Source organism: Akebia trifoliata, chromosome 11 (assembly GCF_017979445.1).
Source record: "Akebia trifoliata isolate Shusen 1 chromosome 11, ASM1797944v1, whole genome shotgun sequence".
NCBI classification, from domain to species: domain Eukaryota; kingdom Viridiplantae; phylum Streptophyta; class Magnoliopsida; order Ranunculales; family Lardizabalaceae; genus Akebia; species Akebia trifoliata.
The window spans coordinates 7313451-7325564 of record NC_141385.1 but is presented as its reverse complement, the minus strand read 5'-3'; the positions used below and the strand labels follow the sequence as shown (position 1 = coordinate 7325564).

Here is a 12114-nt window from a genome sequence, read left to right as displayed (position 1 = left end):
AAAACAGCGTATACCCACTTCAATTGGACTCCAACTTTAGTTTGTTGAATTTTTTTCATGGGATTTGAGAAGTTGATGCCCCTTAACCTAAGTCAAGTCCAGGGTGGATACAGATCCATCCTTATATCCGTCTAGATCGAAATGATTTAAGATAACTTTCTTCAACCAACAAGAATTGGGCACATTGGCCAATGCCTTCCTCTAAAAAGGGAGATGTTTTGAGTTCAAGTTAACTTACCTTTAAATATTTTCTTTGAAATAGTTTTAAATTGTTCAAAATTATCCAACCCGAATCAATTATTTTGGTTGGATAAGGTTTAGTAAAAGCAAAATGATTCGAATATGATTTTAGTAAGTAGGATTCGAATTGGATTTAGATCTAGATCAACATCCGAATTAAAAGGGACAATTTTTCTTTCCGCCACCCTAGGGTGTATATGAACAAAAATACTTAGCGTCTTAATTCCTGTAAGAACACTCAAATTTCTTTCTCAATGTTACCCTTGACCCTTGCATTGTCAGAACATCGGGCTTTGATACACACCAGAGCTATAGTGAAAGCAAATCTACATAGGGCAATTGTCATTCCTTATGGACCCGAACCTCTATGATCTATCCATGACCAGGATGAAAATTGGGTGAAACTAAATGGAGGTCTAAACCGATTAATGTTGAAGAATCAGCAGATGAGTTGTGGTTAGGGGTGAAATGCTACTTGAACTCAGAGCTAGCTCAGTGATTTCTTCATTGTTGCAATCGAATTCATGTAATACCTATGTAGACATGAGATTTCTAAATCTAAAGCTTTCTACTACTTGGATATGGAGTCGCCACCATTTTTTTTTTAGGAAAGGGTGTGAAGCACACTCAGAAAAGTGATTTTGTAAAAATTGTTTTAATAACGATTTTCGTACGGATAACGATCATTAGTCTACCCAAGATCTAGGAAATGAGGTTCATGTTAGGGAAATAGGGAAGGTGTTAGGTACTCTAATCCCTCTATCATTTGTGGTAACTTCGAATTCAATCAATATTTGTAAAATAAAATAAAAGTTGGAAAACCGATTTGTACCCTAAGATGCAAAGGACTTTGATTTCAATTTAAACCATTGAAGGCTTCCTTATCGAGGAAGGGGCCCTTTTATGGTTCATACCTTTGAGCAATTTTGAAGAATATAGACTTTTAGTCAATGGCTCATTTTCATAAGGAAAAGGCCTAAGGCCTTAGTCTCAAACTTTTGTGGTGTGTGTACTAGTGTAGGGATTGTATAAAAAAAAATATTTGAAAAGATTTTTCAACTTCTACCCTTTCAACTGAACCAAAGCCCAATCTATCGAAAGTAGAGCAAGATTTGCATCACATCTTTAAGGCTAATCTAAAACAAACAAAAAAAATTGAGGGGAAAGAAATAAGAGGGGCAATTTTGAAAAGGAGAAAATGAGGGTTTTCTTTTTATTGTCCACACCCTATCTTGTTATTATTCCTCTTTGATTTTCTTCTTGATCTTCATGTGGTGAGCTTCTTTGAGTTTAGTCTTGATGTATAACATATGTAGGATTGGTAGTAGTAGAAAGATATAGGAGTAGAAGTTATGAGAGAGGAAGTTTGGAATTGAGAGTTGAAAGAGAGTGAAGCTTGATAGAGGGTTCAAGTCTTAGGGGAGGGGGGAATTGTGGTGAAAATGGAGAAGAGGTCTATAGGATTTTAGAGATGGCTTTTAAGGGTAAAATAGGGTGAAAATGGGTAGAATGGTATGAGGTTTGTGAATGAAATGTGTGTAAATTAAAGGTAGTAGAAGGAGGTATAAATGGGTTGGATCTTGCAACCCATTTGAGTTGAGTATTAAGTGAATTGAATAGAGTTTGTTTTGGTTAGAAAAATGAGGGTGTAGGAGGGTAGTGTTTATTTTTTTAGGAGGGTGGAGGAAATTGTAACATGTGTTAAAGAGGTGGGGATGTGTATTAGGTGAGTTGGTTATGGAAAATGGGTATGGGAGTGGCTTGTGATGAGAGATTGGAGAGAATGATAGGGGTAGGTTATGAAATGGGTGTGGGTTGAGATGTAGGTAGGTTGATTTTTTAAAGAAAAGTGATGGGGTTGGTAGATGAATTAGGGAGGTAGGTTGAGGTGATGACATGGGTCTCATTATGATGATCATTGGTGATTGGTTGAGATTTGAGCTTAGGTTTTAGGTTGGGTTGAGAGGTGAGATGGTTTAGGACTAATGGGCTTAATGGTTGGGTTGTATTTGGTTAGGTTAAAGTACATGTAGAATTAGATTGAGTTGAGAGGTGATGTGATGATGACACAAGAGGGGGAGGAGTTCTTACCCCATGGGCCAAGCAAAAGGGGCCTAGGCCATTTATTTGAAAACTAGACAAGTTTTTTAAAGGTTTGGGCTTGGGGCCTATTCCAATTTTCATAATTTTTGGGGCACTTTGCATTGAAGGTCCGTTCAAATATGAGTGTCTACAACCTCCTCCGGTTAAATCTGGAGGGTTGGTTGGTAAAGGGAGCTACGTGAAGGGATGGTTCGGAATGCCCGAGCAAGAGTGATGACTAATAAATGGGAGAAGCCCTAGGTCACTACGCAGTCATTCGGATATGTATATGGATATACTCATATCTAACCTGACCCATTTTAAGCCCTAGTTGCATGGTTAACCTATACACATGAACAAGCTAATCAAACTAATGAATATAAGTGAACTACGAAACAAATTATCTCTAACTCCCTTACAAACCGGGTTCATTTAAAGTTACAATAGATATGTTCAACCAAGTAACCCAAATCATACCAAAACTAGAAAATCAAGCTTCGAAATAACCAATAATCATGGCTTGATTAACCAAGTTCAAGTTGAAGTCGGACCAATAGTCAAAACCCAAACCCAAACCCTACCCAATATCCATTAGATTGGGTTTAAGAACACCCACTACCAGTTGCACTCCATCACTTAAAAGAATCCCCTTTCACTCCATTTTTTATAATTATATTTTGAGAGGAAAAAGAAAAGTTGCATTGCTTTTATTCTCCCCGTCTTCCTCCAACACGCTCGTAAAAAAAAAAAAGTAAGTCTCTCAACCAAATGTTCTAATGTTTCAGTCCGAGTGTCACACATTTGGAATTGAAAAGAGGTTGAAAACCTTCTATATGATTCTAGTATCAAAGAGTCTTTGATTTTTATTTTCTTTTGTAAGTCAAAATTTATTGAAAAGAGGACAAGGAGTCTACAAAAAAGAAAATAAAATCTATTTCCTAGAAGATTTTTTTTTTAATATTCTTGGATCCATGATCGGACTAAAATAGAAAGGAACTTACACATTACAAAGATGGAAAAGTAATCGAGGTCTAAATCACCTTGGGATTGAAAAGGTTAAGGGGTCAACCAATTTAAAGGCCGAACAACCTTGTGGCTGATAGAGTTGAGGGGGTCGGCCCTTATAAAGGTTGAACCACCTTGTGGTAACTATTGAAGTGGTCGACTCCTTTGGAGGCTGAACCACCTTATGATGAAATAATGGGTTGGATCCCTTTGAGGCTGAACCAATTGGGACATAGATTTATAATGGGTTGGACCCTTTGGGTATTTGAACTATTTAGATAATTAGGTTTGGATCGGGTTAAATTGAATCCGAATGCCTTGATTTGATAACTTTACTAATCCTAAGGAGTGTATTTTTTTATTCCTACAAAAGAAATCCATGATTGTTATATCCATATGATCTATAAAGTGTTTTACATAAAACCTTACCACGACCATGGCTGTCATCTACTAGGATAAATTGGCAACCAGGGGCAGAGCCAATAAGGAATTGGTGAGGGCAATTGCCCCCTCAAAACTTTGAGACACTCGTATATTTTTTTAACTAATTACATACCCTGTTTGTCCTCATTCCCTTTCCTTTCTCCCCATTTTCCCCTACACCCTCACCTCCCTCCATTCTCCACTAGGGGCGGAGTTAGTAAGGACCTGGTGGGGGCAATTGCCCCAACAGAACTTTGAGACAACCCTATATTTTCAACGAATTACATGCCCCATTTGACCCCACTCCCTTACCTCTTTTTTTTTTTGACATAAATATCATTTTCTTCAACTTCTAACCAAAAACCTCTAATCTCTCCTTAAAACCATTAATCTTCAAGTTCTTCAACCATACAATTAACCATAGTTTGCCCCTAATACAAGAAAATCTTGGCTCTGCCCCTATTGGCTACCCAATTATTTTGAGAATATATTGTTTGTGTAATCCATATGTCTATAATAGAAAAAGCTTCAAGTTTGACATGGCTTCTCTCGACCATATACAGCTATGCTCAAGCATTGCTAAGACGTAGATTTAGGAAGGAACTTCAACAAGTGACAAACCATTCCACAAATTATTGGTTGAATAATGCTGGAGATCAACAAGTGAAAAAGCATAATGGTTCCTATCCACTTTCGCATCAAGAAGTGTGATATGAAGTTCCAGGCTGAAGTCACTCCAACATGACTCTAATAACAATCACTACAACTGACGAAGAACTCAAGTAAAGAGTATGAAGAACTAATCACTACAACTGTAGAAACACTAATCGTGATAGTGAAGCATCATGGTAACATGGGATGAAATTTGCACCAATAGAACATGTGACCCACTCACCTACAAAAAAAATGGAAATAAAAAAGGGTTAGATTTGATTAAAAGTAGAAAGATCAACGAGTCAAAATCACATGTGCATCCTAAAGATAATAGAAATTTACTATTTGGAATTATATGAGAAACTTTAAATCAACATTTTACCAAACCCAAAAAAAAAAAAAAAACCTGAAAAATCTTATTGTTAGAGTGGAATCCAATACTCAGTGGAAGGATAAGTCATTTATTAGTGACAAGGCTCACGATGGAGATTTCTCTCTCTCACTGCCCAACACACTAGTGTGTTAACTCATCATCACATCACATCACATCATCCTCTCTAACAACCCAAATCAACAGAACTTATAGTTTGATTAATAGAAGAAAATTTTAATAATAGGGAAAAAGGCACTTAAACATAGGGAATCCAATACAAATAAATAAAAATTACATAAAGGAAGGAAAAATACAAGAGAGAATAGAGAAATTAAAAACAGCTCAAGTCCTCAACATTCCCCCCACTATCTTCAATCTCTAATTGCTTAAGTATGAAATCAAGTAAAAAAAAAGTTTGAAATGATGATCATGATGGTAATGATTTGGCATATTCAAGAAGACCGATAATAGTACTAATGTGAAGGAACTTTGGTGCAATTAAAAGAATCTAACAGACAATAGGGAGGCTAAAATTGAAGTGGACAGATCTATCATGCAAATGAAAGTAAAAAGGAAAAAAAAATGTTAAGGTTCAACAACAAACCAAAGATACGGCCCAAGATGAAGTGAAAGGGCAAAATAGGATTCTGTGAAGCCAAACCAATATTTTGGGAAAAAGTGTAAGGTGACAATTATAATGAAACATAAGAAAATTTTGACTAACTTGTTTTAGGGTGTCACAATTACCAGCAACAGGACAAATAACATATGGAAGATTATCCTATGTTCTTCCCTCATTTCGTAATTTTAATACTTTTACATAGGAATGTGATGCTCAGTGGAAGGAGAAGTCGTTTATTAGTGATAAGGCTCACGGCAGAATTATTTCTCCGCCACTGCCCACACTTATGCCTAAACTCATCATCGCATCAAATCATCCCTCTTAACAATACCAGAATCAATCATAACATATAACTTGATTAAAATAAGAAGAAAAAGATTTTAAAAGGGGAAAAAGGAGAAGGGCAATTAAATATAGGGACAAATCCAACACAAAATAAAATTAAATAACTAAATAAAAAATTATCTAAAGATAGAAATATGAAAAATATCACAAAAAACTAGAGAGATCATGCACATTAAAAAAATAATAATGACGGGCAGATTAGGCTTCAGCGTAACAGTCAGATCACTGACGAGTGTCTCAGATTGAAATCCGCTAAGATAATTAAAATTATCATCATAAGCCCTTTAACCAGTTCTGCCCAAAGGGAAGAAGTGAAAAACTCGCTATAATGGATAAATATGGGGGTGGGGGAATGCGAAAGAAGGGCAATTTGGAAAATTCATTTCCCTTCTCTAAACAAAGTGGAGAATAGAAAGAAATGTCGAAGTCGTAATCATCATCAAAGCCTTATCCCAAAGATTCAAGATCAGCCAAATGAATCATGTTCTTCAGCTCAATTATGTTACAAGGCACGCATTTTGTTATTGAAAGTGTTTTTATATCCCACTTATACAACACCTCAATCTACATTCTACTCTATCTAATGTCGTAATATTCTCTAATGTGTATACCTTCAAACCATTTCCTACTAGCACGAGCCAAGTCTTTTTCAACATTCCCCATTTCCCCTATATCTTTTTTTTTTTTCCATTATTGAATAAATATGAAATCAAGTAATGAAAGTTTAAAATGATGATGATCATGATGGCAATAATTTGGGGCATTTTCAAGAAGACCAATAGCAATACTAATGTGAAAGAACTTACGTGCAATTCAAAGAATCTAAAAGGGCAATAGATAGTCAAAATTGAAGTGGATGGATCTATCAAAAACCTCACAAAATGAAGAAATACGTAAGATACATCACCATGCCGAAGATATGGCCCAAGATATGGTGGTGTAAGAAAATTTTCCAAAAGAGAGAAATAAGAAAAAGAAATAGAGAGATCATTCCACTACCTCAATCCAATTCAGTTTTCATATCTGCTTCCACTTCCTCAATCTACATTCCACTCTATCCAATGTCATAATCTTCTCTACTGTTTGCCTTCAAACCATTTCTCACCATCAACACCCAAGGCCTTTTCAACATTTCCCTACAATCTTTTTTCCCTTGTTCAATAAATGAGAATCAAGAAATAAAAGTTTAAGATGATGATAAGCATGATGGTAATTTTTTGTACTTTATTGGGGGCAACCTTGGCATCCTGTTTTTTCCTTCTTGTTAATAAATCTCTTATAATTATTAAAAAAAAAAAAAAAAACCAGAAAACTGATAACATTATCAGCACGAAGGGAGACTCAAATTGAAGTATATGGATCTATCAAAAAATTTGACATGGTCAAAGGCAAAAATGAAGAAAAAAATGTAAGACTCATCCCCAACTGAAGATATAGCCATTAGATGAAGTCGAATGGTGAAACAAGATTTCAAACCCCCTTGAACCCAACTTCATTGGCTATCACTAACCCTATACCTAAAAAAAAACAAGAATTCACATTTCCAAACCAATATTTTGGGATAAGGCATAAGGTGATGATTATGACGAAAATTAAGGAGAAATTTGTTTAAGGGTGTCATGATTGCTAGCAATTAGACTAGTACTATGTTCTTACCTTATTTTATTATTTAATATTATTAGAATGGAATGTGATGCTCAGTGGAAGGAGAAGTTGTTTATTAGTGATAAGGCTCACAACAAAGATTTCTCTCTTTGTAACTGCCCAACACGTGTGTTAAACTAATCATAGCATCAAATCATCCCTCTCACAATCTTAAAATCAACCACAACATATAAATTAATTAAAATAGTAAAATTTAAATGAGCAAAAGGGCAATTGAATATAGAAACAAATCCAACACAAAAAATTAAATAAAGAAATTATCTAATATGGGAAATAAGAAAAATAAGAAAAAAAAACCTGGAGAGATCACAAAAACTAAAATGTAATTTAATGGGTAATTAGGCTTCAAAGTGTGTAGCAACAAGATCATTAACGAGTACCCGACTGAAATCCGCTAAAATAATGGAAATTATCATAGGGAGACTAACCAAATTAACATCCTTAGAATTCTTGTCTACTCTAATAGTTAATAAACAAGTTATATTCCATGAGTTTTTTTCATGAGTAATTTTGAGTGAGTTGACATACATACAATAAAAGGAAAATTTACCTTCGAAATACATATAGACACCATCCTTTTGCCTCCAGGGCTTCCTTTGGCAATCGAACAATCACTGCAGGAATCATCTGCTTTCAGAGATCAAGCTTACCTTCTTTCCAGTTGCCATCACCATGTTGCCCACACAAGCATGAGCAAAGTGTTCTAAAATAGAAAACAAACAAATGACTCTTGCCTCTTTGAACATGATCTTCCTATAAGCTTGTGGAAGGTTAAATCTTCATGTCCTTGTTGAGTTTAGTTCCACATCGAACACAAATTGCCTTGTCTCTCTCCTTATAAGCTCCTGGGCCTCTCCACTCATTGCCAATTGGTTTTGAGTTGGACCCCCAAATTTATCATAGTATCAAAGCAGGCCTTTCTTTCCTCCACATCACCCAGTTCATATCCCCACGTGCTTTGGTCCAGTCCGGCCCACACGTACGGGGATGTGTTGAGTTTAGTCCCACATCGAACACAAATTGCCTGTCTCTCTCCTTATAAGCTCTTGGGCCTCTCCACTCATTGCCAATTGGTTCTGAGTTGGACCCCCAAATTTATCAGTCCTCATTCCAAGCTTTCCTCATTTGATGGCTAGATGATGTTTTCATTTCTTAACTTGATGGGGCACCAATACCAAGATGAAGGTGGATGAAGGAGGTGATCAATGGAGGAAATACTTAGGATTTATTTCACAATGGGTTTGAAAGGTATTTTCTATGGTAGGAGAGGCCTAGAGCAATATAAGACTTAAGTATGACCAAGAGCACTCCAAGATTGGTCCAACCAAATGAGCAAGAGCCTTTGGGATATTTATGAACACTTCTCCAACATAAATCTGTCGATGGCACCAAAAACCCAACAGCCAAATTTACCTTTTGAAAGGATGACGCAATAAAACCTAATCTAGACCATGTGAGGGTATTTGAACCGATGAAAAACCTTACATGCCAGAATATACAAATTACAAATAAAGGACTACGATAGGATGGCTAATTCCCCCTTTTTACTGCTTATTTCCCTCCAAATACATACCTGCAAAATATTTTCTTGCAGAAAACATAGGACACATGCATGGGATAGCTTGTTCACCCCCTTTTTGACAGAAATTAACGAATACTAGCATATGAAAATGCTATGACATAAATATACTAATAAACGAGAACACTCAACATATCAGATAATGAAATAGGGAAATATACCAATAAAGACATGAAGAACATGAACCATAAGCAAAATATACCAATAGAAGCATAGAAAATCTCAATGTCATTACAAAAAAGATGGTGCCAGGTTAGATGACAAAGAGAAAATACAGCCAAATGCTTTGATCAATATACCAAATGAGACCAAGTGAGACACAAAGCACCAAAATACATAAACCTAGGAGCGATTAGCACAGCTGTACAATGGTGGCTCGACCATGTCGTTGTGACGATAACAACTTCAAACCAAGCTATTTACGTAGCAATGCACCTTTGAAAGTGTCATCACCGTGCATTTCTGAGATTCCTCCACCTGAATATGTTGCTCTTCCATGGTAGTAAAGAGAGTCTTAAGGTCGAACGATGATCCTTAGCTCACTCCCAATGCCTGCCAAAGTACTAAAGAGGATGGTGGGGCTGAGAAGCTTCATTTGAAGAATTTCTTTTTAAAACAATTGTTTTTAGATAAGTATTAATTTATTTAAGTATTTAAACATTAATACAATATCTTCTTCTTCAATATCAGAAACGGAAGAGTCACGAGACTCTGACTCTGAATCATCCCAAGTGGATGTAGGGGCAAATTTTTTTCCGTTTATCCTAGTTTTGGAAGTGCACTTTGAAGCAAAGGGACCAAAGCCTTTACAGTGATAACATTGGGTTTCTTTAGATTTTCTAGTGGATTTACCAATGTTCTGCTTCTTGTCTAAAGATTTACCTTTCTTTCCATGATTCTTCCCTCCTTTCTTCTCAAAGAATTTCCTAAATTCCCAATCATCTTCTGATTCACTATGATTCTTCTCATGGGATTGAGAAGATTCCAAAATAATACATTTGTTCTCTGAGGGTTCCTTGGAGTGTAGTTCATATTTATGTAAAGAACTTACGAGTTCTTTTACCTTCATTGTGTCTATACCCCTAAACACTTCAATTGATATTACTTTACAAGTGAACCTCTCAGGTAGAAACCTAAGGATTTTCCTACAAATTTGGACCTCTGGAATCTTCTCCCAAACCCGACATGGAGTTACAAATGTCCTTGAGTTTTGTATAAAACTCCATAAAAGCTTCATAATTTTCCATTTTAATATTTTCAAATTGGGTGGTCAAGAACTTGACTTTGGATCTCTAAATTGGGCTATTATCCCCATGGATACACTCCAAATTGGTCATACCTGATTGACTAACTCACAAGTACAAATCCTCTCAACTACATCTAGGGAGATTGCACGGTAGATGACATTAAGTGCCTTGGCATTTTTGGTACCTCTTGCTTAATCCTCGTCGCTCCATCTAGATCTCTCTTTAGAAACGATTGTGGTAATGTCCTTTCTCTTGTTGTTCCTTAGGGGCATACCAACCATCCTCTACAATGTCCCATACTGATTCAACAAGGGATCTTAAAAAAAAAAAAAAACTCCATTCTAACCTTCCAATAATTATAGTCGCCGGTGCCATCGAAGTATGGAGGTCGAGAGGTGGATTCCCCTTGGGTACTGGATATGGTTATTAGACCCTTAAAGATATTGCTCTGATACCAAATTGAAAATGCGGGTATCACCAATATATACAATACAAAGTAAGGAGCTTTGATCTGTGTTTAGTCCTAGAGTGGCTGAATAGGACTACTTACAAAATTTATTTCAAAATTATTTTCTAGACACCAATCCAAAAAAAAAAACACCCAAACTCACAAAACAAACTAATACACCAATAATTATGAGCATTTGATAAAGAAAAGGGACCCCATTAAAATCATGATCTACCAATCTTTGAAACCATGAGGGCAACCTTAGAGAAACTACCTTGGAACCCAGATGAGAGAGAAAGAGCTTACCCACAATGGAATCTGGATTCGAGATTTTGACAGAAACTCCCTTTTAGGGTTTTGGCAGATGGAAGTTGGGTTTTTTAGGTTTCGATCATTGTGGAATGTGAATAATCCCTTCTTCGACGAGGACGAAGGGGTTTGGCAGATGGAAGTTAGGGTTTTTTAGGTTTCGATCATTGTGGAATGTGAATACTCCCTTCTTCGACGAGGACGATGGGGTTTGGAAGACGGAAGTCAGGGTGTTTTAGGTTTCGATCGTTGTGAAATGTGAATAGTAACTATTTATGAGAGATTTACCGAGCACACCTATATGTTGCAATTTTATTACAAAAACTCCCTTACTTAATCAAGTTGATTATTGAAACAGACTTTACTTTATGAATCCGACTAGCATGACTAACTTAGTAAGATTTGAAATCTTCAAATCTTACTAATTGTCGTTGGGCCCACGTTAATTATCAAATTGAAAATTCAACACCACAGCCTTCTAAAATTTAATTGAAAAAATCAGATTAACAAAGTCCTTTTTGAATTTGATCAAAGGTGTTGAAAATGAGTGGCTATCGAACTCCCAATTTTAAAATTAAAGTTCAGTAGTGAAAATTAACTCTTTTTTTTTTTTTTCAAAATTCTTTAGATCATGTTTTTGAATGCCAAAAATTGATGCAATTATGATCCACTCCGAGATATGTTAAATAACAAATTAACCACATCAATTTGAAATTTATGATGTGGATCCCTACTCCAAGGTTTGATGGGTAACAAACTTGATAAAATAAGGTTTGGTGGATAGCAAACTTCATAAAGTAAGAGTACCTTAGAGTTGTTAGAACTCCAAGGGAGTTTTTGTCATAAAAATGCAATAGTTAGGTCTACCAAGTAAATCTTTATTTATTTTTATGTCATTGTCGATTTTGGTTAGGGTTTGAATCTGGAACTAGTGTATTTGGGACAAGAATAGGGATCCAATTTGATAATGAATCCATCACCCGATTCGGTCGCTATTTTCCAGGCCCAAGCATGGGTGTTTCCTTTGGAAACCCAAACCCACATGCTTGGTTTCAAAAGTAATGCAAATAATTGAGATCCTTCATGGAAAAAAAATCTTTCCTACGTTTGTTATCAATTGTA

At 35.9% G+C, this 12114-nt stretch overlaps 1 long non-coding RNA gene and 4 other non-coding genes across 7 annotated transcripts; all 5 read right to left on the bottom strand.

Moving 5' to 3' along the window:
* Window positions 1-4326: 4326 nt before the first annotated feature.
* On the bottom strand, window positions 4327-10983 carry LOC147390655 (uncharacterized). Of its 3 annotated transcripts, none has more exons than XR_015182842.1 (3): window positions 7960-10983; window positions 6744-6887; window positions 4327-4645 (listed from the first exon to the last, which is right to left on the bottom strand). It is a non-coding gene; the product is annotated as an uncharacterized LOC147390655 (long non-coding RNA). The 3 variants fall into 3 exon arrangements; XR_015182843.1 differs by having other exon boundaries at window positions 6744-6880; XR_015182844.1 differs by lacking the exon at window positions 6744-6887.
* On the bottom strand, window positions 4841-4944 carry LOC147390659 (small nucleolar RNA Z152/R70/R12). The gene has a single exon (XR_015170367.1). It is a non-coding gene; the product is annotated as a small nucleolar RNA Z152/R70/R12 (small nucleolar RNA).
* On the bottom strand, window positions 5608-5708 carry LOC147390658 (small nucleolar RNA Z152/R70/R12). Its single transcript, XR_015170365.1, has one exon. It is a non-coding gene; the product is annotated as a small nucleolar RNA Z152/R70/R12 (small nucleolar RNA).
* On the bottom strand, window positions 5945-6027 carry LOC147390657 (small nucleolar RNA R11/Z151). Its single transcript, XR_015170371.1, has one exon. It is a non-coding gene; the product is annotated as a small nucleolar RNA R11/Z151 (small nucleolar RNA).
* LOC147390656 (small nucleolar RNA Z152/R70/R12) lies at window positions 7437-7539 on the bottom strand. Its single transcript, XR_015170366.1, has one exon. It is a non-coding gene; the product is annotated as a small nucleolar RNA Z152/R70/R12 (small nucleolar RNA).
* Window positions 10984-12114: the final 1131 nt, after the last annotated feature.